The following is a 27,161-nucleotide window of genomic DNA, read 5'->3' as shown; positions in this document are numbered from 1 at the left end:
TAACAACATTTTTTCTGCAGAAAGTAGGTTAGTAGCATCATTCTCATGCATGTTGCTTCCTTAGGCAGAACTGATGCAGGCAGAGAGAGCACATACTAGTACCATCTGAGGTCTTCTCAGTTTTACTTGTTTACAGAGTGTAATATGTCACTTTAAAGAATGCAAATGCATGTGTATAAACATATTTCCCAGAAGCAATTTTCATGCCAACTTTTCCTTTTGAGAAAATATGTTAGTGGTAGCTGTGTACCCAAGTATCAGCAAACTTTTTCTGTGAAGAGCAGGTAGGAAATATTTGGGACTTTGCACCCAATAGGTCTCTGTTGCAGCTGCCCAAGTCTATCATTATAGCACAAAAGCAGCCATGGATAATACACAAATGAATAAGCATGGCTATGTTCCAATAAAACTTTATTTATAAAATGGGTCAAGGACTGGATTTAGCCAGCAGGCCATGGTTTGTCAACTCTTGCATTCTTTGGACTTATCCATTTGATTCATAAATCATATCACCTCACAGTAAAATGACACTTATAGTAATACAGTAATAACTAATAATCAAATAAGCCCTTTACATATATGAACCCATTTAATCCTCACATTAACCTTGTGATGCAATTTCCACAACGATTCCCATTTTATAGAGAAGGAATCCAAGTCACGAAGTTGTACAACAGCTTGTCCAACACCATGAGAAAGAAGCTTAGCCAAAACTTGAACTCAGGTAGTGTTGTTCTAAAGTTAGAACCCCTAAGTCACAAGTTATACCAGTGCTCAGGGAATATATTGTGATGTTCATCTTTAATTTCAGAGGCAGGTGCACTTCTGAATATAGGCGGGACACTGTCAGCATTATCAGGGCAGATGTTAGGTGTGCTTCATTGGCTAGTTTACCTTCCCTATGTCACAGGACATGCTCCCCAGACACAGGGCAATGTTGAATCAGAGGATTAATGCTCATGTTGTTGCCAGGGCCATGGGCAAATACAAAAAGAGGCAAGCAACAAACATTAGCTTATTAGCCTGGGGTCCTCCAGTAGGGCATATACAGGTTGTGCTGATACAGCATCAACCCTCCAAAGATATGTCCAGCTCCTAAAAGCATGTAGATTTTTCTGTCTACCTTAATTCTGTCTTTGAACTTGTACATGTTTACTACGTAAACCAAGCATATTTGAGGTCTACAAATGCACAAGGATTGAGGCATTAAAAGGCAAGAGAGGGGAACTTCTATTTTAGCAACATCAAAGTGGCAATGGACATTTTTTTTGGGGGTGGGGGTAACTGGAGATTGAAGTCAGGGACACTCAACCACTGAGCCACATCCCCAGCCCTATTTTGTATTTTATTTAGAGACAGAGATTCACTGAGTTGCTTAGCGCCATGATTTTGCTGAGGTTGGCTTTGAACTTTCGATCCTCCTGTCTCAGCCTCCTAAGTGGCTGGGATTACAGGCATGTGCCACCGTGCCCACCTGGCAATGGACTTTTTAATTGAACAATTATTGTGTGTCCAGCATTGTGCTAAACACATTACAAACATCTTATTATTTAGTGCCCATATCTCAAATGTAACTACTCTGATAAGAATGAGAAAAAATAACACTTATTAGAAAGACTCAGTAACTTGCCCAAACTTGTATAGTTAGTACATAGATAGGTTCCTATTCTAAAGCATGAAGTTTGTACTTCAAAAGCCAGATGATTAACCACTGCATGACCCTCTCTGTTGTGATGCTCTGTCCACCTCCAATGGCTTGAGGCCAACACAGATGAAGAACTGTTCTGTGTGAGAACTTGTGCTTTGTGCCTTGCATGATATCTCACTAAATGCTCAGAGTAACAATGTGTGTCATTATGCCCCAGTTTTATTACTGAGGAAACTAAGGTTATGTTCATGATGCAGCCAGATTCTGAGCCCAGGCAGCTGTCTTCAAAGTCTGCCTCACACCAGTACTACATTGTTTTTATCTCATGTCTGTGATTTTAAGGACAAGAGTGAACATGTATGAGGGCACTTTCAGAGAAAGGAGGTTTGTTGTTTATTTACAAGTTTTATCTGCATAACCACTCTGGGTAATATCCCGTCGTTGTCTTCACTGTTAGAAAGCACTTTCAAGGCAATCATTCATTGGATCCCTAATAATAACCCTGTGAGATAAACAGGTCACTATTTATTATCCTTATTTGACATAAGAGGAAACTAAAGTTCAGAGCGGTTAAGTGACTTGTCAAGGTCACACAGTAATTGATGAATTTGTGACTCAAACCCGTGGCTTCTGACCTAATTTAGTTCAGTGTGCTTTCTATTAAGCCATGTTCTATGAAACCTTATTAGGGGTTCTTTGACCTGTAACTGACATTATTTGATCTCTTTCTAACATGATTTTTTCCCCTACTGGATTATTTAGAAAAGTATTTATATATCAGGAGCTCTAGCCATTGTGAATGGAAAATAATTTAACTCCCTGTTTGCAAATAAATAATGCAGAGATGAGAAGGCACACAGGCCATATGAAAATGAGACACGATGGTGGAGTATAGCCTGGAGTTCCAACAGGACACACATGGCCTTGTGTAATAGGAAGAGAGTAAGAGACGTGGGCTACAGGGAAGAACACGGCAAGGTGTCATGGTCCCTTCTCCCTGTCCCTGGCCCCAGAGCTAGCAACTGTAGGGCACTGTCACCATCATAGTCCTGAAAGGCAAAGGAGGCAGAAAGTTATCAGAACCAGACACAGAGAGTGTCAACTAACAGGAGCTTCATTCAAACAAGGACAGCCCATACTAGCCCAGAAAAAGTCAGGGGAGTAGATATCCCGGCTTTCCCCTCTTCTCTCCCTCAGTTCCCTGAAAGTAAATCTAACCAGACAGTAGAAGCAAAGGGGTCCCTAAATGTGGTCAGTGATCAGTGTCATCCGTGTCTGAAAGAACAGAGTAGGGTCATGGTGGGGAGCATGGATCCACAGGGACAATCAGAAGACGCCTCACACACTTGATGACTATGTGTCATCCAAATACCTTTTATGAGAGATGAAAATCAACAATTGATGATATCAAAATACATATCCATTTTCAATCTGTTGAACCAGAATATCTTATTTGGTTTACCCAAGTTCCTTAAGACCTTAACCATTCTAGATTTTTCAATTGGGTCCCGTTGACCCAATACCAAGTAAAATAACTGGAGTGAAAGCAGATAGCAAAGAGGGGGAGCGGCATGATTCTACCACACCAGCAAACATGCCCACGAATAAAGGGGTGAGTTATCCTGGGCCCGTCCTGCACAGTGAGAATGACTACTTGATTTTTTTAAAGCACAGCTTGCTTTTTTCCTCCACCATAATTTTCTTTGCCCGTTGAATGCAGTGTCTAGGGTACAGCATGGACTGAACACTGATGGTTTGCTTCACTGTACCAGAAGGTGCAAATGGCACTTCTCGAGAGTGACACCATTGTTTCTCCAGTAGTATAGATCCCTTCTGGACCCCACAGTTTCTTTACTTGCAGAACACAGTCTCCTATGTGTTGGGACGTTTGTCCAGGTTCCTCTTGGTTAAGCTTCTCCCCTTCTCTGTCTTCCCCTCTCTCTCTCCCTCTCCATTATTGCTCATATCAACTTGAACTTGAGGCTGTTTCTGATTAAAAAAAAAAAAAAAAAAAAAGGCAGTGTGTATCTGAGCAATGATATGGATTTGAGCTGGGGCCTCCTGATGGCCACTAAATGCTAACGGTAAAGCCAAGGCCAGAAGGATTCTCAGGGTGAGCCACATTCTCTATTATTTGAGGTCAGATGGGTACTGGCATATCTCAGTGGGTAAGCGAATGGTTTCACTGTGGCTGTGACCACGCTTCACAAAGCTTTCCTCAGACTTGTGCACCCTAGAGAATTCAAGGTTCTTTTTTGTTTATTTTGTTTTTGACACCAGGGATTTAACCCAGGGGTTCTTAACTACTGAGTTATATCAATATCCCTTTTTAAATTTTTTTTTTTTTTTTTTTTTGAGAGAGGGTCTTGCTAAGTTGTTCGGGCCTCACTAAGTTGCTGAGGCTGACTTTGAACTTGTGATCCTCCTGCCTCAGCCTCCCGAGTTGCTGACTATGGGATTACCATGGCTAGAGAATTAAATCGCCACGTACAGATTTTCAGATTGGCAACTGAGGAAAAACAGTCATGTAAAAAAGAAAGGTCTGAAGAAGAGTTTGATGAATTAACCATTTTACAAAGAATGTACCCAGGTTGGGGGAGAACAGAAAACAGGTATAAAGGTAAATTCCACATAAATCAAGCCTGACTCAGTGAGTGTAGATGTCCAAACGAATCATTTTTAATGAATATTGTTAACTTTGATCAAATCAAGATTGAAAGCCATTCTTTTCCTTTCTTTTATCCCTTAAATAGAGGGAGGAACATACCTCATCCCTCTATACTTTCCTGTGATGCAGGGCATCAGGGCTGGTGACCGCTGCTACATGTCCCCAGCCTCTCTGACACTGCACCAAGGTGAGCGTCTCTCCTCAGGCTGCCAGGTTTCCTCGAAGCAGGATTTCAGATGTGAGTTTTGCCCCTTTGCTGAGACCTGCCTGCTAATGTTATCTGAGTGTCCAGAGGCTTGAACTGAAGGTGTTGTAGCTAGAGTAGCTCAGAAATTACCAGCCTCAGAGCCCCAGCACACTCCTGTTCCACAGGAGAGGAAGACTGCGTAGTTTGCAGTTGAACTTTTCGTCTGGCCTCTTGGCCATCTTACCTTCTCCCATATTTCTGTGGAGAAAAACAATTTGAAGAGGATGCTCTTAAAATGCATGTACTTCCAGGGGACAAGAGGAAGAACTTGAGGAAAAGGAGAATCGAGGCCATGATTAACCTATGTGAGGAAGCTTGGTGGGTCTGGTACAAAAAGAACCCTTATATGTGGCAGTGACTTCTGGTCCAGAGAGAATCCATTTTGTACTTGTAGTGCTAGTAATATAGAATATTGATATTATATATCTATAAAAGTCAGATTTCTCTGTTACTCTTTTCTTACTCAGAAAATACAACTGGAGAAATAATGCAGGCATCTTCCTGAGTGTCTCTTTTTCCAGTTATCCTTAAAGTACTAGCGTTTGGCAAAATGTCATCCAAGCCCTCTTCTTAGCCTAAATACTCTTTCTGTCACAAAAAGCATCCCATAATATGTGACGTCAATCTGTTTCCTTGTAGCCTCTCCTAGTAGATAGACTACTATGTTTCTGGCTGCCTCCTGAACTTCTTCACTTGACCTTGAAATCTTTACCTAGCTTTCAAACCCATTGTGTTTTTTTGTTCTTTATTGACAATGATGACACTTCACCTCCCCAGCCTGAAAACCTAAGCGTCATCCCTGACCCCTCCTCTCCTCCAACATCCTCCTCAGCTCATCGACAAGTGCTGTCACTATCATCTTCTGTACCCATTCTACTCCACTTCCTCATCTCCAGTCACACTGTCAAGTCCACATGGGGAATTGTTCAATGAGTCCCCAAGACAAGTGAGACGAAACCCAGCTCTTTAGCAGGACTTCTAAAGCCTGCCTCCCAGATGCACTTTCTGCTATTTCTCCTTCTCCACCCCTTTTCCTCCTATTTTTCCAAACTGTACACAATTCCCTGCAATGTAGTCTTCTGCCCTCTCCTCTGCATGTTCTGTTCTTTAGTTCTGCTTAATTCCACTCACAGTCAGGCTTTGTTCTAGGAATTTTGGATACAAATAAAACATGGCCCAGACTATTAAGTCTCCCCACTGTTCACAGGAAGCACAGATGAATCAGTTCTATATAAAGCCATAGGCCAAAGTAGGTACAGAGTGCTAAGAGGGCACATAGTGTTACACCTACCTGGTCATGCATGTCCTTCTGACCAAGCACCAGGGTAGCTCCTGTGCCACCTCTTAACAAATCATCACCACCTTCTCAGGGCTGATCTAGTACCCTGCCTATACTTACCTTAGAAAGCTTATTATTTTGTGTCACAGTTTTTAAATGACTGCCTTCCTAAACTGAAAACAAGAATAGTATGCTTTTTTAATCTTCATAGCCACCCCCTGTCAAGTGCATGCGATAATTATTGAAGAAATGAATGAATAGTCCCTAAACAGTAAGAGTAGTTTAAATACCCCCCACAGTCAATAAAGTGACATCAAAGTCAGTCTGACTTCACATCTTACTTGTATGGTGATAAAGTTGGGTGAGTGATACATCAAATCATTTGATATATATAAAATGTTATAGAGTAAGGCCTACAAATGCTGTTAATAATGAGAGAAGTATCCATATATAAATTTGTCCTGACCTTTGGCTCATAGTGGATTTATGAGATAAAGACATATCTTATTTATAGCTCGAGTTCAAAAATTTTGAGTAAGCTTTTAAAACATATGCTTCCATATTAACTGTCTACTGTTTACCATCATTGCACAGAATAGGCATTAGCTAAATATCTGTTCAAAGTGTGTGTTTCCATCAAATTATGGCAAAGTGTATTATAAATTCTGATGCAACTCACAGGTGCTATTTTTGCAAAAAAAATTCATGAACTCTAGACTGTGCCAATATTTTGACTACATCACTGTAAAGATGCAAAAAGATTAAAATGAGTGTGAGTTTATCATAGTGGATATGAAATATTGAAGTGATTTTCTAAAGTCTAATTAGTGTCATGAATCAAAAGTTATATTAAACTTAAAGATTATCTTTCTGTGTAAAAAAAAAAAGTGCTTAGCTTAAAATATATAACACCAAGTATTCAAAATCCATTGTATTCAGTAAATTATGTCACCTCATCCTAATCTGTTTTTTGGTATCCTTGCCCATTTATGTTTACTGTATGGGCTTTCTTGCTAATCATAAGCGAAATTAGCTTATTCAGTAAGTCATTTACATGGTCAGAGCTTTGATTATATCAGCTTTAAATTCAGAAGGAAAATTCCCATCTACCATACAGAAAGTAGTTGGAAAAGTCCCTTGTCAACTGGAAAGTGGCATACAAATGTGATGCAGTCTCTCTGCACCAGGCAAAGAGAGAGCAACTTGAGCAGGAGCAAAATGTGACATTGCAGTTTAAACTTGGAAATATCAACAAGTTGGGAACTGCCAAAAGGTGAGTAGGGATCAGGTATAAAGGATTATATGAAAACCGTTTGGATCTTATTATAGTCAGTGGGGAGTCACCAGATACCTTTGAGCAGGTAAATAACATAATTAAATCTGTGCTTAAAAAGCTAATTTAGGATGAATTGGAAAAGGAGAGATTGGAGCCAGGTTACCTATTCATTGCATAACTCAGGCAAGGGATAATAAGGATCTGATTTACAGTGATGACTATGGAAACCATTAAAGAATCCTGAATTTAAAATGCATTTTATAGATAGAGTTAACCATTGCTTGCTACATTTAGGAGTTAGAAGATAAAAGACTGTCTGGCTTGGTTGACCAAACTGAGTTGATGTCATTGATCAGAAAATCAAACCAAGGAGGATATACAAAATTATAGAAGGATAGAATGAGTTTAGTCCCAAACATGTTGAGTTAAGGTGTCCTTACACATCCTAACCAGCCTCGTACCTGTTACACTACAGGTGTTCTATAAATATTTGGTAAGTGTATCAATAAAGGAAGGAGGAATTATAGGTTCAGATATTTGAGGGATGTTATCCAGAAAGAACTCAAAAATGTCTTTATAGCAGAGGAAGAGACTAGAAGTAAAAATTCAGAAGTCAGCATGTGTGCAGATAGTACCAGTGAGATCTGTAAGGGAGGAAAGGTGAGTGAAACAGAGGGCTAATGACAACTTAAGGATATATAATTATGTATGTCCAATTCCTGGCAAAGGGTAGGGCTCAATAAGTAATTATCCCTTGAATGAATGAGTATGTGAATACCAACTTTTCAAGAATAGATGAAGAAAGAGATGAAGTTAAGGAAGCTAAAAGCCTCATCATTTATAACATTTTAACCTTAATCATCCATTCTCTCCACACATAAAATAAAATTCAAAGATTTTTTCATAACTGATACTTGATCAATTTATTTGCATTTACCACTACCCTTTGGCTTGGTCTACTCTCTGAAGAATTAAATAACCAAAGAACAGGCTGAAAGGAGGTTAATGCCAGAAGACATGAACCAGACCACTGGTCATTGAATAATCATGAGTTAACTATATTTTTTAAATATAGTCATCATTTATCATTATAGTTGAAGAAATCTTGTTCTCAGTCAATAAATTTTTTTCCCTTAAAATTACTTCTAAATGTCAGATGAATGTAATTCAAAGAATGAGAACATAAAATTAGTGTCTGTTTTCAAAAGCACCATTAAGGCCTTTCAGTAATTTCACTGACTTTTTAGATTTTCCAATTGAAGATCCACCTATAGGCATTTTTGTTCCATCTCATTATTGTGCAGAGGAAATGGACTTTGAGCATCTCTTCTCTGCTGCAAGGCCCTGATTGGCTTGAATGCTCTTTTCCTCATAAAGGATGCGCACACTGATTTGCTACAGTGTCTTCTGACTGTTAAGGATTCAGAAAGTTAACTGCTGCTCAATGAGAAGCTATAATTCATACAGGACCGAGGTTAAGATGACAAGAAAGAGTGGAAGATATGTTGAAACTACCTACTCAAAATAGATCATATTTAAATGTATGTGCATTTGCCAAAAAAGTCTGACAGACACTTTAAGTTGGAGAAGAAGACTATTTCTTCAACATCATTACAATGTTTGCTTCTTAGAGTAATTTAAATGAATTCACTAAAAAGTGAAAGATAAGTTGAAGCTCCTAAAAACACACCATCCATAAGTACATGCTTATATTTTTATAAAATGTGAGAGACCACTTTCAAGTAAAGAATAGGACTTTGTTCTGTCAACTTCTTCTCTAAAATGTTTATTTCTTAAATTAAAGCAACTTACCATTTTAAAAATTGAATTTAATGATGTTTTGCTCTTTCATAGAATTATTTCCTAAAAAAATCATTTTATTTTCCCAACCACATACACAACAAAAATAAAATGCCAAGTTTGTATTGAAAGATGAATCAAAATTGCTTATAGACTAAAGGGCAGCAGTAAATTCTAACTCATTATATTGAGTTAGAATATATCTGCCACATAAATGCCACAGGACTTACCTGCAGATATTTCAAGATAGCAAGAAACTAACCTATTTTTTAAAAAATCTGTCTTTAACAATATTAGCATAGAATATCTCTGCTAAGTATGTGTCCATATGAGTTTTTTAAAAAGAAAACAAACTATCTCAGATTGCTTTCAGAACTAAAATCTGAAGTTCAAAATCACATTACTATGAATAGCTATAAAATTAAAGAAATATTTGGGACCTGCTCAAATATTTGAAATTACTTAGAAGAGTAAAGAAAATAATATTAACATTTTCCAACTCAGTGTAATGTGCATCAAAAATAAACACAAGAGCTCTGAAAGATGTTTCCTTAATTTCTGTCTTCCTGGTGTAGTTATCCTCTTTGTTGTTGTTGACTTTGGAGCCCCATATCTGAGCATACTTGTGGACGCTTTTTCCAAGGAATGAGCAAAGAACAGTGCACACCATCTAGTGGCTCACATCAAAATTGCAGCCAAGAAACGAGTTTGAACAGGAAATAGTAATGGGTGTCAAATGCCCTGGAAATTAACAGCTTTAGTCTTCCTGCAGCATTTGTCCAAGTGCCTGAGAAATGCCCAGGTGGTTGCCAGGAATCCAAGAGGAAAGCCTTGAATTTAAGTAGCCCACAGTTAAAAATCCTACTTTATTTCAATTATGTGTCTATAATTACTCTGCTTTAGTGAGAACTTCTAACTTTCCTGCTTAGCACCAGAGTTAATATTACTACTGTAACATTTTGTTATGCCATAAAGTGCGCAACTTGTATGAATGAGGAAACAGGTTCTACTGCTGTTGATAGGATAAGTGGATTGCTTCTTTAACTCATCACCACCAAAGCAGTGGTTGCCAATCCATAAACTCCAGGGAAGCCATGAGGCTAACACAAGGGTAGTCCTTAAGTCCATAGTCACAGGGCGTAGTCTCTATAAATTGAACATATGATGTCTACTACATGCATTGGATTCACCATAGCAACTTCAAATATAATCAATAAAAAGCTTGACTAAATTATCCATCATTTGTTATGTAATTTTCATCAACAAATATTAGTTTGTGGCTGTCATTCACGAATGTACAAAAATGTATTCATTTATACTTACACATGTGTATAAATTATATCAACAATGGAATGAAAGAAATACAATGATCTTGTTTTCCACAATTCCACTTTAAGGAATCTGTCCTAAGGAAATAGACAATATTCATTTTAGCATCATTTACAACAACAAAAAGTTGGACTCTAACATGTTGGATAAGTATTACTTTAGCACTACAAAATAATAGCATACCACTATTTAAAACTATTCATGAGAATTTGTATTTATTAAAATAAAAATAGCTTAACATATATATATTCACAGGTAAAAAGAACCAATTACTAAAGTATATATACCATAATCTATTTTATATATGTGTGAATAAGTAAAGAAAATAGGTGTAAAAGGATGTCTTCCAAGAGGGAGAAGACATATATTTTAGCAAGGATAGTAAGAGAAAGAACGGTATCAAGAATGACCCCCATGTTTTTGTCCTGAGCTAGTTGAAGGACGGGTGGACACTGCATGGAGGGAAAGAAAAGCATTTGGAGGAGAAAGACAGGGGTTTGTTTGAGAGTGTGGTATGCTAGAGAGCCTTACTCCATACCCCAGAGGAGCTTGTATTGGCATTTTTTAAGTTACGTGGCTGGGAGATCACCTAAGTACTGAGTATGGATGGAGGTGAGGAAATATTTAAGGTCAAGTTTATAAATGAAGGACATGAGGTGCAGCCAGTAAGGATTCTGAGCAGGGAACAACCAGCCAGGTAGAAAGAAAATCAAGAGAGAACTGTCTCCTGGAAGGACACATTCAAAGGAACAATCTCCTATGTCAAATGTTTCAGATCATGTGAGATGAACACTGAAAACTGACCCAGGGTTGAGCCACCGGAGGTTAACTTAAGGACACCTGTTTTGGTGGAATAATGAAACCAAAAGCTTAATCAGAAAGGACTGAGGTGAAAATGGAAGACAAAAAATTGGAAACTTTGAGCAAAGACAACTTTTGGAGGATTATTTATGTAAAGAGAAAGAGAGAAATGGGATAGGTAGGAAGAAGAGAATATTGATTCAAGAAATGTCCTTTTTTTAAGGTGAGCAATATAACAGCATGCATCTCTGCTGATGGGAGACGTCTGATAAAGAGGGAAAAGTTAATGATGCAAGACATGATAAAATTGCTGGAAAAAAATATCCTTGAGTAGTCGAGAAGAAATGGGAACTGGTGCCCAATAGAGAGCTTGACTTTAGATTAAGCATGGACAGTCCATCCATAAAAACAAAAGGAAAGGCAAGACATGTATACTGACGCAGGTAATGTTGTGGAGATGAGACCTGTGGGAGTTCTTTTCTAAATGTTTCTATTTTCTTAGTAGAATAGAAAACAAGGTTATCAGCTAAAAGCAAATCAGGAAGCAGATGTTAGAGAGTTGAGGAGAGAGAACAAGGTGTGAAATAGTCATTTAAGACAGAAGTGAGCAAACATTTTGCTATGAAGAGTAAGAGAGTAAATAGTTTAGACTTTGCAAGCCATTAGGTCTCCATTGCAACTATTCACCTCTGCTGTTGTGGCACAAAAGCAGCCGTAGGCTGTATTCAAGTTGTTGTCTGTGATTGTGTGCAAATAAAACTTTATTTATAAAAGGTGGTGGTGGGCCACCTGAGCCATGATCCATAGTGTTCATTCACATAGTTATATCAATTTCTTCAGCCACATTCAGCTGTGTGGGTACTGGAGTAGGTTTAAATATAACCAAAATCTGGTTTTGTTAGACACCTATGAAGAATGCAGAAAGGGACAAGAGAGTGAAGTGTGTATGCTGGGAAATCATTTTAAATACAAACTATGAAATCTCAAATAAGGAGGTAAATAAGACGTGAGGGATATCAGATACAAGTAATGGTATAAAGGAGACAGGCTGAATGAGTTTGGTTCTTGCTGCTAGACTTTGATGCTCAGATACTTTTCATGAGAAAAGAGGACAGTTCATTAGCTATTGTATTGAAGAGTGAGTTTTGTTGGGTGATAATGCAAAGCTCAGTCATCGTTCTGCAAGATAGATAGAATGTCACTCCCCATTTGTCCACGTGAAGGAAAGAATCCAAATAGAGCTGGATATGGTATTTGAATCACAGTCTTTTTTATCCTAATATCTAGTTTCTTAATTATTAGCATTACTCCTTTTCTCTCTTTTATTGCACTAAATCTCCCTGCCTCTTCCCTCTCCTCAAATACTGCATTTACCCCTGGTTATATGTTAGTTCATGGGTTTTTTTTTTCCCCTCACTCTCTTACACTCCCATTTTCTTTGCCTCTTGGTCTTTATATGCAGCCATTTTACTTTTTCTGTGCTGACACTACAAGATATTGTTTCACTCTCTTCATATTTTGTCCTCTGGAGCCCTTTCTTTTGCTGGATCTCTGAACTTTTAGATGATGGCTAAAAGCATAGCCACAGAAGCAGAAGCATACCCACATGATGAAAGAATATTAATAAGATCTAAGAAGAGATCCTGTTCATGTGGTTCACATTTCACTCCCTTTCTAGATCCCTTCTGGTCCCTTCTACTGAGAGTATCCCAGTGTTTTGCATTCAGGGATCTTCACGTCCTTATCTCCCACTACTTTTCCACTTCGCATCCTATGGATCCCGAAACCTGCCTCACACTCCAGCCCATGAAGCTAACGGTTCTCCATGCCTCGGTGCTCATGGATGGCATTGACTGGATGCCCTGAACCCCTCTCTGTGTCTCCCACTGCTCCTCCAAGGGCCCAGAACAGAGGCCAACCTGTAGATATTATTTTCCAAGACAACTAAAAAATCCACTTGTCAGTCTCGTCTTTCTCTGTACGTTGGACTTCTATCACATCATTAATGACAGTCTATTTTGTGTTAAATTTACATGTGCGTCTATTAGATGTGGGTCCCTGATAGTCAGGGTCTATCTACTAGTTTATATACTTTTCTGTTTCATATACATCAGATAGCAGATATCTGATATATTTCAGTTAAAAAATTAAATGAAATCTAGTGAAAATTAAATGAAATACAGTGGTGCACACCTGTAATCCCAGCAATTTGGGAGACTGAGACTGGAGAATTACAAGTTCGAGGCTAGCCTCAGTCACTTAGCAAAACTATCTCAAAATAAAGACTTAAAAATGCTGGGGATGTAGCTCGGCACCCAGGGTTCAATCCCCAGTACCCCACCACACACACACACACACACACACACACACACACACACACACCATTAAATTAAATCCCTTATTCTTCTTTTGCAATGTGTGTTGGGAAGTGAGTTTAAACCACTTTGAATGTCATCAACTTAACTGTTGAAAATTTGAGGACCTATGTCATGTCACTTCATCCTACTCACATGTCAAGATGCGATCATCTTCTAGAATGTTCGTGCCCCAATAGGTTGAATTTGCATTTTGTTTGGTTCTATATCAAATCAGTGCTTGTGTATTTTTATTAAGTAGTTAGTATCTTAAGTGGAAGAACTTTATTTATTTGGGGATTTTTTTGTCCCTTATGAAATTAAATAGTGTAAGAATATTTGGTGAGGTAACTAGAGAAAGTGGACAATAAAAGAACTACCTTTTATGCTTTATCTGTAATGAGCCTTGTGTTTTACATAAGTTACCCAATTTAATTGAATTCTCACAATAACCCTGTGAGGTAGATATATAATCAACATGTTACTGATGAAGAAAATCACTATTCTTAAACTCATACAGTTAAATGATATCAACCCTGTCTGGAGCTGGAGATGTAGTTCAATGTGGGTAATGCTGAGCATGCACAAGATCCTGGGTTTGATTCCCCAGCACAAAATATAAATAAATAAATAAATAAAATAAAGTCTTCTATTTTAAAAAGCAAGATGTATGTAAGTCTCTAAATCTCCAATACTGAACTAAGTGGCTAAAGCTACATACTTAATCAATTTGCATTTTACCTTAACCAAATTGCTTCACTTTCTTTACTTGACATTTAAATTGGTTGCAAATAACACAACTCCAACTCAATAACTTTAACTATTGTGGCACTATTTAATAAATACTTGTTATGTATATACTCCATGCAAAGGCCTTTTACCAGGCACTAGGGATGCAGTGGTGCACAAGATAGTCCTTTTCTTACCTATGTAGTTAACATACTAGTATGGAAATAGATGATGCAAAGAAAAAAATAACTGTAATGATAAGCATTGTCAAGTACTACTGAGAACACCAAAGTAAGGTAAAGGAGTAAGAATGACAGAGGAGAACTTTCTGGATGGGATTGCCAGGGGAGGCCTCCCTTTCTGGCAGAGAATTAGGTGATGGGGGAAAACCATGCAAATTTATGAATGGTTTTCATTAATAAATCTCTGCATGAGGCAGAGAGAACAGCAAGTGCCAAATCACTGAAACTGAACCACACTAGGGGTGTTGGGGGAAAGCACAGAACCTAGCATGACTGGAGAACCCTCAACCAAAACAGTGGTACAGGAAGGTTGGAAAGGTAGCCAGTGTCCAGGACATGTGGTCCTTGCAGGCCATTTTGAAAACTTTAAAATATATTCCCAGGGTGATGAAGAGTAAGAGAGGGACTGAATAGAAGTGAATGTCATCAACTGACTCAGGCTTCAGAAGGACCATTCTGAGTACTTTTTGAAGGCTAAGCCAACAGCAGGGAGACTTGGGAGGAGGCTATTGCAAAGGAAAAAAGGGACTTACTGGGCCACATGCTGAGGAGGGCAGGGCAGCACTGGCCTTGGGATGTCTAAGAACCAATTTTTCAAAATGACATAGGATTCTGTCTCTGTAGGTCTCATTTCACAACATGAGCTCCTTCTCTGCTCAGACCTGCTTTTATATTACCATAAGCAGCTCTAGAAAAGAAAGGGTCTCCTTTCAGCTCCAGCATGACAGTCCCTAGGCCTAACTTGCTCATGACACCATCTCTAGTCATTCACCATGTCCCCTGTTATCACATGGGCCCACATAGTGGAGTGCTTTAATGGTAGCTAGAAGGGACAACAGGGTAGAAAAAGGTTGCATTTTCTTATGTTTTTTAAAGATAAAGGAGTACAGAAGGATGTAATGGGTTGGGAAGAGATCGAAGATGGCTCATGGCAGTCTGACTAAACCAAGTCCTACAACCCCTCCTTTCTCTAGATTTCTTTGACACGGAGCCCCTATACTCTGCATTGTTAGTTCAAAATGATTTCACATATGTCTGCAGTGGTGTTTTAAGTAAGAGTGTAAATTCCCAAAGAAATAAAAATTTCCATGGTGTCAATTTCCCTCACCAATCTTCTAGCACTTCTGTAGGGACAGTATTGGGCACTGGTGAATTCTAAAGAGATATGTACCTTGATTCTGACCAGAGGATACCTGGAGCCTTGCTTCCTCAGCTAAAAGTGTTTCTGGGGAGTCCAGAAGCCATTTTGTCAGAAATGTGTCCATTCATAGTCCATTAAATAAGATTTATACCTACAGGCCAACAGAAAACAAATACCAATTGGTATTTTTGCAAATACCAATATTTCATACTCTATCAATTGTCTCAACTGATAGAGCTATATATAGAGCTATACCTCAAAAATTCCCCCAGTACCCCTAGTCATTTGGGGTTGGTAAATGAAAACTCCATTCCCAAAATACATTTGAAGTTTCTTTGGCTCTTATTGTATCCCAGCTCCCCAAGGCCCTGTTCGTTACCCACTAGTAGGACTAACAGGATCACTCTGTAGTTGTACTCACAGTTATGATTTATTACAGCACCAAGATAGAAAGCAAAATAAACAAAGGTGAAAGATGCATGAGGCCAGGCCCAGAGGAAACCCAGCCCAAGTTTCCAAGAACTCTGTCCCAGTGGAGATGCACAAGACGCACTTGAATTTCCTTCAGTGTCAAATTGTAGCATGTGAAACCCTGTCTTCCAGGAAAACTCACTAGAGACTCAGGCCCACAGGTTTTATTGGTCAAGTGGGCATCTTCTAGAATATACCAAAACTCCAGACTCCCAGAAGAAAAGCAGGTGTTCAACCAGAGGATATACCTGGAGCCTTTAAAACCTGTCTTTCTTGTTCTGCAGGAGATAAATGGCATAAAGCTGACCTTGTCTTGTGATGAGCTGCCTTTATGGGTTCTGTTGTGAGTCTCTTTCTGAACACTTCCCATGGCACCATGGGATATCTAGTCCATAGCTTCTATTAGGGTCATCTTGATCTGGCACTTAACCTTCTCTGGCAGGGCATAGGAGATCCTTCCAAGACAACTATGGCAAGCAGGCTTCTAGAGCACAGGCTTAGCCCACAGGAAGGTCCTGTGTAGCATCACCCTACCATACCCAAAAGCACAGGCCACTTTGACCGCAGTTCCCCCTTCACACTCCCACCACAGACAGGTCCCATCAGCTTCTTGCCTCCAGACCTTTTCTTGTAACAGCTGAGCTCCTGGAAACACCTGGCACAGAAATTCTTTGCTCTTCCTTCGAGGTGGAGGATGGAAGGAGCATTCTCTTTACCTCTAGTGGGTAGAAAATGCACAGGATTCCTGCAACTTCATACAATCACTCAACCATCAGTCTCTTTTAAAAAACTGGCTCAGTAATTGTCTTTTATATCACTGTATATATAAACTGAATACACGTGGTGTGTGAACACAGATGCACACGCGTGTGCGCACACACACACACACACACACACACACACACACACACCTGATCAAAACCAGTTTAGGGGCCACTTTTGGCAAGCCCTGCATAGTAAGCCTGCTATATATCTTTAGATTAGCTTCAACATTAGGGTTTCAGCCTAAATTCTAAGTCAGCAGAAGTGCTAATATTATACATGTTATCAAATATGTTCATAAACAAATATTGCTTAATATTCAGTGGATGTCTAGTTATGCCAGTAAAAAAGCAATGCCAAAAAGAACAGGAATTCATCACAATGCTCTGCATGTTTCTCTCTTCTGATTTACACAGCTTTACTTCTTCACTTTTTCCCAGCAAGAGGGTCTGGAACTTTCTCTGAAGGACTGATGACTTTTGATGGCCAGGCAGAGTCTTGAGCTCTTCTTCTGAGGTCGTAGGCTGCATTGCCATCTCCCCTCCATTACAAGCTGTTAGCGCAGTATAGCCTTGATCTCCTGGCCCACCAACTATAGTGCTCACTGGGTATCCACAGGCACATGCACACACCATGAAATGACATTAGAGGACTGCGTGACACACATCCTTCTGAATCTTTGTAACGAAATATTCTTCAAAATCCAATAAATGAGTAGCACCAATAACACACTGAATCAACACAAGAAAATGTAATGAGGGTGACCTAAAAGAAACTAAGGTATTACAGTTCCAGTCATGCTGTCAATCGCTTCCAGACGACCAGGAGGCTCCACATGTTAGAAGAGATTGAAGCAGCGCAGATGCCATGACTGCTGGATTGTCTAGGAAGGCAGTGGTGCAGAAGGGATCTTGAGCAGGGGAGCAGGACAGATAGCAGCAGTAAGGGTAGTATAAATAACAGTGCATCACTTTGATTTGCTCACTATCCCCAAACACATTTTCTCTGCCCTTAATAGAAGTTGATATTTGTAATAATATGATCTCATTTTAAGAATATTTTAAAAATCAATCTAATTTTAGCAATTCATTTTGAGAAAATAAGGTAATTAAATTAAAAATAATAATATACAGTCTAGCCCAAGACCTGACACATAGTAAGAGCTCAATTAATATTTGTCTAAACAATGTTACTTTTACTGATCGTGACTTTTGCTGCTGTAAGACCCTGGGGGAAAACATTTCTCTTCAGCCTTGTGATTTGGCTTAAGCCTACTTTCTTCCTAGAGTTTTAGTCATCTCTAGAGCATCTGTTTCTCTTATTGTCCAGTGTTTTGTCTCCTATTTATTTATTCACTTTCTCTCTCTGTCTGTCTCTCTCTCTCTCTCTCTCTCCTATGAGCTCTAGAGCACAGGAATGGTAGCAATTAATCTTTACTATTCAGAGTTTAGCACAGTACATATTTTTGAATAAGATGATTGAATGAAGAAGCTGATAAATGAATGATTCTTAAATGGACCTTTTGAAACCTCATGGATTTTCATGTGAACTGCTGATATTCCCTTCCCAGTACTGAGCATGTGTGATCAGCATTAGCAAACCCTTATATCCTCATCATATGGATGACACCCATTTCCTTCCCTCTGCCCTCAATCATCTGTGGCATCTTCCTGGCAATCACCTAAGAGAATCATAAACTATTTAACAATATTTTTGCTATCCTGTTGTGCGTTCTACAGTAAAAAATAACCCTTACTTTTTTGACCTTTGCCAAGGATTTTATTTTCAAACATTTAAATTATATTTATTGCTCTAATATTCAATTTATTTAAGAAATCCACTATTATTTAAATGACTCTTTTTAGGTATAGAACAATGAAACTGCTATTTCTGACTCCTTCAGAAAGACAGGACCAGCAAAACATTGTGCACTTGGGGCATTTGGGGAGAAGCAATCTTGCAGGTACTAACATGTTTCTTAAAGACGCCTCTGAAAATTCCTGCAAGAGACACACCACACTTTATAAAGCAGAAGAAAAATAAAATTTATCTTTGAAAGGGATTGAGCCTTCAATCCCAAAGATTTTTTTTATTATTTTTTCCTTTCCAAAGGTGAAATAAAACTATATTTAAATTCCATCATGATATATCCAAAATAAAATAATTGATATTATAACACAACTGTAGTTTGCAAACAGATTGATGAAAGTATTCTAATTAAAACAAAAATAAGACTTTGAAAATCAGTTCTGCTTAAATAGCTCATAGAAGTTCTATTTTAAGTCACCTTAGTCTAACTGGTTATTAGCACTTCCCCAAGTTAAATGCTTATAACCCAAGTTGTAAATCAATGAGGATTTGTTGAAAACCTTTGCCCTTTGTACAGTTAGGTGCTATGAGAGATCCTGGAAGAAATATATGTCCAGTCTCTGAAGAATTTGCAAATATCCTTTGCCTAAAACTGACATTTGTGTGGCATAGGATGGCACCAATCCTAGAAGTCAAAGGATCCTGCTCTAAGGCACATGTTCCCTCTTTTCTGCTCTTTTCTTCTTCCACTTCCTCCCTCCTTCACATCATCTGGCATTCATCACATTTTCTATAACTTCCAAAAAAGTAAACTCCATACTCTTTCTTAGCTAGCCTTCACTTACACATGCTACTAATATTTATTGACACATTAATATTTCTAATTACCATGAAAACTGAATAAAAACTGAAGAGATGCTATCGTCTGGCCCAGTGATACATGCTGTGTTCTATACTGAGCATAAAGCTATAGAGGGGACACATTCCGGTCTCAAGGAGCTCAGAGGTGACAAAAGAGAGACAGATAATTTTAATATACTGTACCATCACTAGTGACACGGTAAAGACGGGCACTCAATCTAATAGTTGCAGAGAGCTGGGAGTGGTAAAGCAAACCTCACTGTCAGAAAGACCCTCTGAGGGTCTTAGATACAATTTTGAGCTATGAAAGAGTGAAAAGCTCTCTTGGTTCTTGTACACCCTCCAAAGCTTAACACGTGCACATTTTTCAGGTTTGCATATCTTAACCCCACTTAACATTGTCTTCAGTAACTATAAGAATCTTACTTCCTATGCACAAAACAAATGGGAGGGTTGTTGACAAACTTTGGGTTAATTAAGAAGGTTCCCAAATTCATCACTGCATACAGGTCATTCTCTTACGGGGCTGAAGTTTCCAGATGAACTGTCCATAATAATCAAATCATCCCCAGATACACAAAAATTTCCCACTTATTTCCACTTATTTGTAGTTTTCAGGTATAGTACCTCCCAAACATAACATAAAAAGGTAGCAGAGCATTTTATATGGATTATTTATTCAATAATATCTATCAAGCACCTACTAATGTATAAGATGTTTTACTGTATGTCTATTTCTATCTCCAGATATGCATCAGCCAACTTGCTAGATCTTTGCAGAGAAATTAAATGATAGGATTAAACTAACTAGCAAATTTTTAGATGTTTATGTTTTTCAACTGCATTTACTATAAAATTGAATAAATTGTTGGGAAAAAACCCCTCCAGGATCCCATGGCAAGGAATATTCATTCAGTATTATTAAAGTGAGGCATCTTTCTTTCAGGTTATATTTGTTTTCAACAGCATGTAATTGCTATTTGAATTTGCTTCAATGAGTAAATATTTCACAAATATATGTTCTAACAAAACCATGCTTTCAAAATATCATTTATTTTTCCTGTTTAGATAACTCCCCAGAAAAGAATACCTTAAAAACAGAAATCATTTCATTATACATAAAATAAATTATATCAAGAAATCAAAACCCAACAGAAAAATACATAGAATACAAATGGATTTTTATGAAAAGATGTTCACGCTCTACCATAATAAATGGACACAGATTTAAGTTTTAACTACAAGACACCAATTGTTCAGCTATCATGTGAGCAAAGATAGAAATGTAAAAATGGAGTGCAATGTGAGAAGGTCCATGTGTTAGTTTTGCTTCGCTGTGACTAAAATACCTGAAAAGAACAACTTAGCAGGGGGAAATTTGCTTTGGGCTCATGGTTTCAGAGATCTCAGTGCATGATGATCTGGCTTCATTGCTCTGAGCCTGAGGTGAGGCAGAACATCATGGCAGAGGAGAAACAAAGGACCATTCAACTCATGGAGGTCAGGAAGTAGAGAGAAAGGAGGCGCCAGAGACAAAATATAAATCCCAAAGGCACCTACTTCCTCCAGCTCACCTCACCTGCCCATGGTTACCACCCCGTTGATTCATTCAAATTATTAATCCATCAAATGAATTATTGCACCAGTTAGATCACGGCCCTCATGATCTAATTGTTTTACCTGTGACCATTCCTGTATTGTCTCACACATGAGTTTTCAGGGGCACCTCATCTCCAAGCCCTAATAGTCCATCAAAATGTAAAATGCAACCATTATTTGCCTGGCAATTTCACTTGGAGGAATTCATCCTATAGTAAACTCTTCTGTGTGTGTTGAATATCTACATGGACACTAAACACAGTCCTGTTTGTAATAGCAGTAACGTTCAGCACATTTTCCTTCTCTCCATCCCTAGTGTCCTTCCCTGTCTCAGCTTCCATCATCCCTTAGCTAGATCGTGGAAGGTTTCCCTCTTTTACTCCCTCAGTATGAATAGCAGCCAGAATGTTTTTAAAATATTAAGTCAGATCATGTCATTGTGCTGCTTACACAGCTCCAATGTCTATCTATCACCCTTGGAATAAAATATACACCACTTTTCATAAGACCCCCATGACAGCCTCTGCCTGCCCTCTGGCCTCAGCTGCTGCCTGTCTGGCCCATACCCTTGATGCTTTCCACACACAGGCTTTCCTTCTGCTTCTCCAGCATAGCTGACCCATCCCCACTTCTACACCTCACCATGGATTCTTTCCCCTTATTTTTTAACAAATGACTTCATCCCACCCTCCAAATTCTATCTTAATTCCCCCTCCCCAGTAGGGTCTTCCCAGACCATTCCAACTGAAGTAAAAACCAGACACTTACCCACTAGCCCATTGTCCCACTTAATTTCTCTTCATACAATCTGACTGTGTTCCTCTTCACTATTTATTTGCTTTCTCCCTATAATGCAGGGATAACAAGCTCTAGGAGAGAAGGGACACTGTCTGCTTTGTTCCCTGCTATGGTATCAGCAACCAGAAAAGTGATTGCACATAATGAATTTTTAGTAAAATGGTTGTTGAATGAAAAAATAGACGTGAGAAAGAAAAGGAAAAAATTATAGGACACACATCAAACAGAACACAGCAGCCATTAAAATAACGCAGCAGAAGATAGTGCTGGTGTTGTCTTCTGACCATTCCCTTCAACACCACACTGATCTGCCTGTGACTTCCCTCCTAGAGCTCTGCACAGATCCCTCTGCTCCCAGTCTTCTTGCTGTGCTGAAGTCATTCCCTCCTGTGCCTCAAGGCCTCTGCCTTTGCTATTCCTGCACCTGCACCTGAGCTCCCCACCCTGTCACTCTTTCTCCCAGACCCTGATTGACTTGTCCTTGTTGTACTTGTCATTTGAAACAAAAGGGCCTATTTCTTTGTGTATAAATGTGCCTCCTCTGACTAGGTGCTCCTAGATATTGCTCCCCAGGACCTCCCAGCAGATACAACCTTGCCTGGCATGGAGTAGCCACAGAATACATTTGATTAATGAGAAATAAATGAATATATTCTTTAGTGCCGAAGAGCAAGATACTAAACAATGCACCTATATAGTATGCTGCTACCATCTGTTTTAAAGAAAATGACAGTGATGGCCTCTATGGGAGAAGAGTGACAGACTAAGGCTCAGAAATAGGAGAGAAACTTATTGGTGCTAAATATATCTTCCTCCTTTTTAAAAAAAAAAATTTAGCTATAGATGTACACAATATCATGGTTTTATTTTTAGTCATTTTTATATGGTGCCAAGATTCAAACCCAGGATCTTACACATACCAGGCAAGTGCTCTACCACTGAGCTACAGTCCCAGCCCCTCCTTTTTTTTTAGGTTGTATTTTTACTATGAGTGTTTAATTACTTTTTCAAAAATATTAAGAAATATGTCATTTTGGATAGTTTTGCAAGTTTATGTATTTGAAGGCAAAAAGAAATGAAGGTCTCTATAACTATTGCACTTAAATGACAAAATTCAATAGCAGTTGAATTGGCAGTCCTATACACATGGCATTGCCCTACACAATCTTGTGTTGGATGCTCATGAAAATGTGTGCATGGTGAAGGATACCTATGCTTTCTGCTGCAAGAGGGAAAACATAGGAGGAAACAGAGTTGTGTGGATCCTCAGAAGAGTAAGACCTTCATAAATACAAACAAGCCCTCTAGGCCTTTTCTATGCCAGGAAAAAGACCTCTATGCCCATGATATTCATGAATCTAATTGTAAGATTGAAAGAGGGACTTATGGTTTTAAAAATAACAAGAATAACTCTCTGCCAATAGATTTCAACCCATCCTTAACTGACTGATTTGCTAAGTGTTTTTCTGATTCCATCAAACAAATGTACACTATTTTAAGAAAGTCAACTATTTCAATACCCAGATTTACAGAAAAAAAATTAAAGCAGAGTCTACTTGCTTTATTTAAGGATTCCTTTAAATATCAAACTAATAAACACACTTAAAATATGATTCGGTATAAAAATTATATACAAATTTCAGGAATACCATCATTGAACACTCAGGTACTCAGTAATTACTTGTTGGTTGGATGAACATACCTATTGAAAATCAGCAGAGTGAAATGAATAAGAGCGTGGGTTGGGGTCCTGATATTCCCGTGTTTGGATTCAATCTCTGCCATTCATTAGCTGAATATGACCTTCAACAAGTGAATTAACCTCTCAAGGCCTCAGTATTTCTTATAGATATAAAGTAGATGAGTAATACCTGTTTCACAGCCATCTGTATTAAAGGAAAACTGTATGTAAGTATAGGTAGATTTAATATCAATATATTTTATCATGATATTAGATTCTGAATTGTCCCCATTCACTTAATTTCTGCCTGCATGCAAGCAAATGAATAGCATGAACCAAACATGTGCATTGCTATATGTTCAGATATAATGCAGGTACATGTGTAAGTATAATTACATAATTTACACATTCATGGCACATAGAAAATGCTTGGTAATGGTGGTTATTGTTGTGAAAAGCAACACATAGCACTCTAACAGTGTGACTCTCCATTTTCACATCCACAGAGAAAGATTTTGTGCATAATATTCCAAGACATTTTATTGCACTGGAACAGGTAAAGGTTAAAACACTTCATTGACTGAGATGTTTATGGCCTTAAAATTAACAATTCACAGGTATATAAGTTAATTGTAGCAGACATTCAGCTTGTAATGGTTGCTCACCCAGATTTCATGTGTGATAATGATAAGTCATTCTGCAAAGTCAATAGTATGACTTACCCTAAACCCAAGTTTATTATTCAATAGTATCATCTGCTTCCTACCTTCTTAATTAAAAATATTCAATGTACGTATTTTATTTCAATCCCCAGATTGGAGCAGATCAGGTGTTCGGAGCAGGAAAAGTAAAAATGGTACAGACTGCTTCAAATTTATAGACTAAACGAAAGGTCTCCCTCAGATAACCAAAGTGTATTTGGCCTATTTTTTGTTTGTTTTTTCTTTTCTTTTCTTTTTTCAATTTTCTGGTTCCCCCCACTTTCCTTCTAGGACTACTAGTCTGTTTATAATAAAGTTGAGAATTCTCACAAAGGGCCTTATAAACATGTGTTATTAGATTTTAAATCTGATTTGAAAGTGCCTCTCTCCTACTCCCTCTGAGTAAAGTGACCTTTTTAAATGGAGGGAAGTGGCTTTAGATGACAGTCATGATAAATGCGGTCATGTTCACTCAATAAAATAAGGCCCAGTGCATTTGAGGATAAATCAGTGAAATGTACAGCCCCACCTGTCTGTCTCCATCATTCATTTCCACTGTCACTTTCACAGTGGCTGATGGATCACAGTTGCTGTAAAATTAGACAGCCTTTAATCTCATTTCATCCTGATTAGCTTCTCTTTCCCCTTTCCCTCTAACTCACTGACTGACACGCTAAAAACTCACGCTGGGCTGTATATGAACGTGGAGTACAAACCTCCTCCTTGTGAAGGCAAGGCAGGTGTCCACCTCTGGAGAAATCTGGAAAGGAGCCGGGATGCACTTGATGTTATTTAAGAAAAGAATCAATAAGGGCTGTACCCAGTGCCTTTTGAAACAGATGGTTTGCTCTTGCTCACTGCCCTATTTATTTGGCTTTCCTTCAGCTTTAATCAGAAGTCAAAGAAATTAGGTCTTTTGCAAAATTCAAACATTGATTGAATATAGATTTTTTTCCCCTAATAAATTTGGGAGCATTTTACATTCAAAATAATTTCAAAGAATTATTTGTGTATATGTATAGCCTTTCACTTCATGGTAATAATTCAGAAAAGGCAATAATTCAAGAATGAGAATATTGAAATGTTTAATCAAGAAATAAAGTATAAGAGATTTTAAAACAAGAGTAAATGTATGTAGATAAATGAGAATACCTTCTAGTGGTCTTTATATTACAACTTCAAAGACCTTCTTTTCTCTATTTTAAAGAGTTGAGTAGTTAGCTTTGTACAATAGTTTCATTTGTTTGCATAAAGCATAACAATAGAGGTAATGAAATGAGAAAGAGGCTTAAAAATAAATCATGTATTATTTCCTTCACTTAATTTCTGTTTGCCTGAATGGGAGCAAATAAATGGCAAGAACGAAACATAATTGTTGTTATAATTTTGAAGATTGTGCTATATTATGAAGTTGGACTTATAGTTAAGGAGGAGAAAATATAATTTTCATTATTTTTAAGATTTGTGCATTGAAATGACCAAAAGTTTAAAATAAATATATGAAGTGTGGTGGTTATAGAGTAAGTAGGTTGTAGATGACGGCCCTTATTCCTGCACTGTTTCACTTGAGCTGATGCAAAAAAAATAACAATGCTGTATAAGTTCACACTGGCCAGAGGACATTTAGTACAAGCCACTCACAATATAACACAGAACGGTCTACTTTTGGTTTTGGTATTTGAAACCAGCATTCAAACATCAGTGAGTTAACTTTAAAAAAATAAGTCTTTAAAATGTATCCCACCTTCGTTACTCATTGAACCCAGAGAAGACTCTGCCCCTATGAATTGAGTGGAAGCCAACAGAATCTACACAGTTAAAAGCATTCTCCAAAGAGACAAACAGGATTGAGGGCTCAGGCCATTCCTCAGAGGACTCTAAGTCCTTGACCCATGGGCCACACAAACCACCGCACACCCAATATATACCCCATCTTCTCCTCAAATCGAGGGTTTAAATACCAACACCTTCTCCCTCATGGATATAACTTCACAAAACAATGAATATTTGCAGTCAAAATGAATTAATTAATTAATCAAAACTCCTACTACAATCCTTTGGCAAGAAGCTTAAATGTTACTCTCTGAGTAACAGTTCTCCAAGCTATACCAACTCCTTATTGTTTTATTTACGTATCTTATCCAGTATAAGCAATTTCTGATGAAAACAAAAGATAATAAAAACAGAATGAAATGAGAGATATATATCACCCAAAATAAGTCAGGTGTGAGATAGGTTTCATCTCTTTCTCCCTCCCCCCCCACTCTCTCTCTCTCTTTCTCTCTCTCTCTCTTTCTGCATTGGCAAAAGAGCACAGAATAAGAGTTGGCTGGGACTCATATTGATTTCCCACTGCACTGGTTTCTTAAGTGCTCTGTTGATCCGTGTCAAGCAATAAGTTCCCTGCCTGAACATGCACATCACCTCCCCATTTGTCCTCACCAGATTTAAGGTGCCCATATGATGAGCTGAACAAGGACATCATTTTTCCTACTGGTGTCACTGGGCCCCAACCACTGCAAGTGATATGATAACTAAGGCTGTATATGTTTACATTTACCCTATGTTATTACACTAGCAGAGACTAAACGTGCACAGCATAAAGGTGACAGGGGCAAACTATTCTGTATGTTGTGACTTTCCAAAGGCGATGCAAATGAGAGCAAACACAGAGAAACCTGGCTTTAGGGGGTTTCTGATTAAAGCCCCCTCCTCTCATCCACTGCAGTGGGGCAGGGAGAGTCAAGGAGAAAGTATATTTGTGATGCTCCTGACAGTTTTCAGCTTCGTTACAGAAGAGCTCCTATGCAGATAGATAGAAAATGTGTGATTGTGCTGCTAATGACATTGTACAGGAAATTAAGCGTATACATTTGGAAGAGGCATTAAATCAGCAGGACCTTAATTTAAAAACTTAAAACTGTATGGAAATTCAGCTTGCTCATTGCTGTGGAATAGAAAGCTA

At 38.3% G+C, this 27,161-nt stretch overlaps 1 protein-coding gene across 1 annotated transcript in view; it reads left to right on the top strand.

Moving 5' to 3' along the window:
• The window catches only part of KLHL14 (kelch like family member 14), a gene marked incomplete at its 5' end in the record, with an annotated part of 92,997 nt that overhangs the window by 43,575 nt on the left and 22,261 nt on the right, over window positions 1-27,161 (top strand). The gene's annotated exons all lie outside the window — the stretch shown is intronic.

The sequence above is a fragment of the Sciurus vulgaris genome (genome assembly GCF_902686455.1).
Source record: "Sciurus vulgaris genome assembly, chromosome: 13".
Lineage (NCBI taxonomy): Eukaryota > Metazoa > Chordata > Mammalia > Rodentia > Sciuridae > Sciurus > Sciurus vulgaris.
This window is presented reverse-complemented; position numbering and strand designations above follow the sequence as displayed.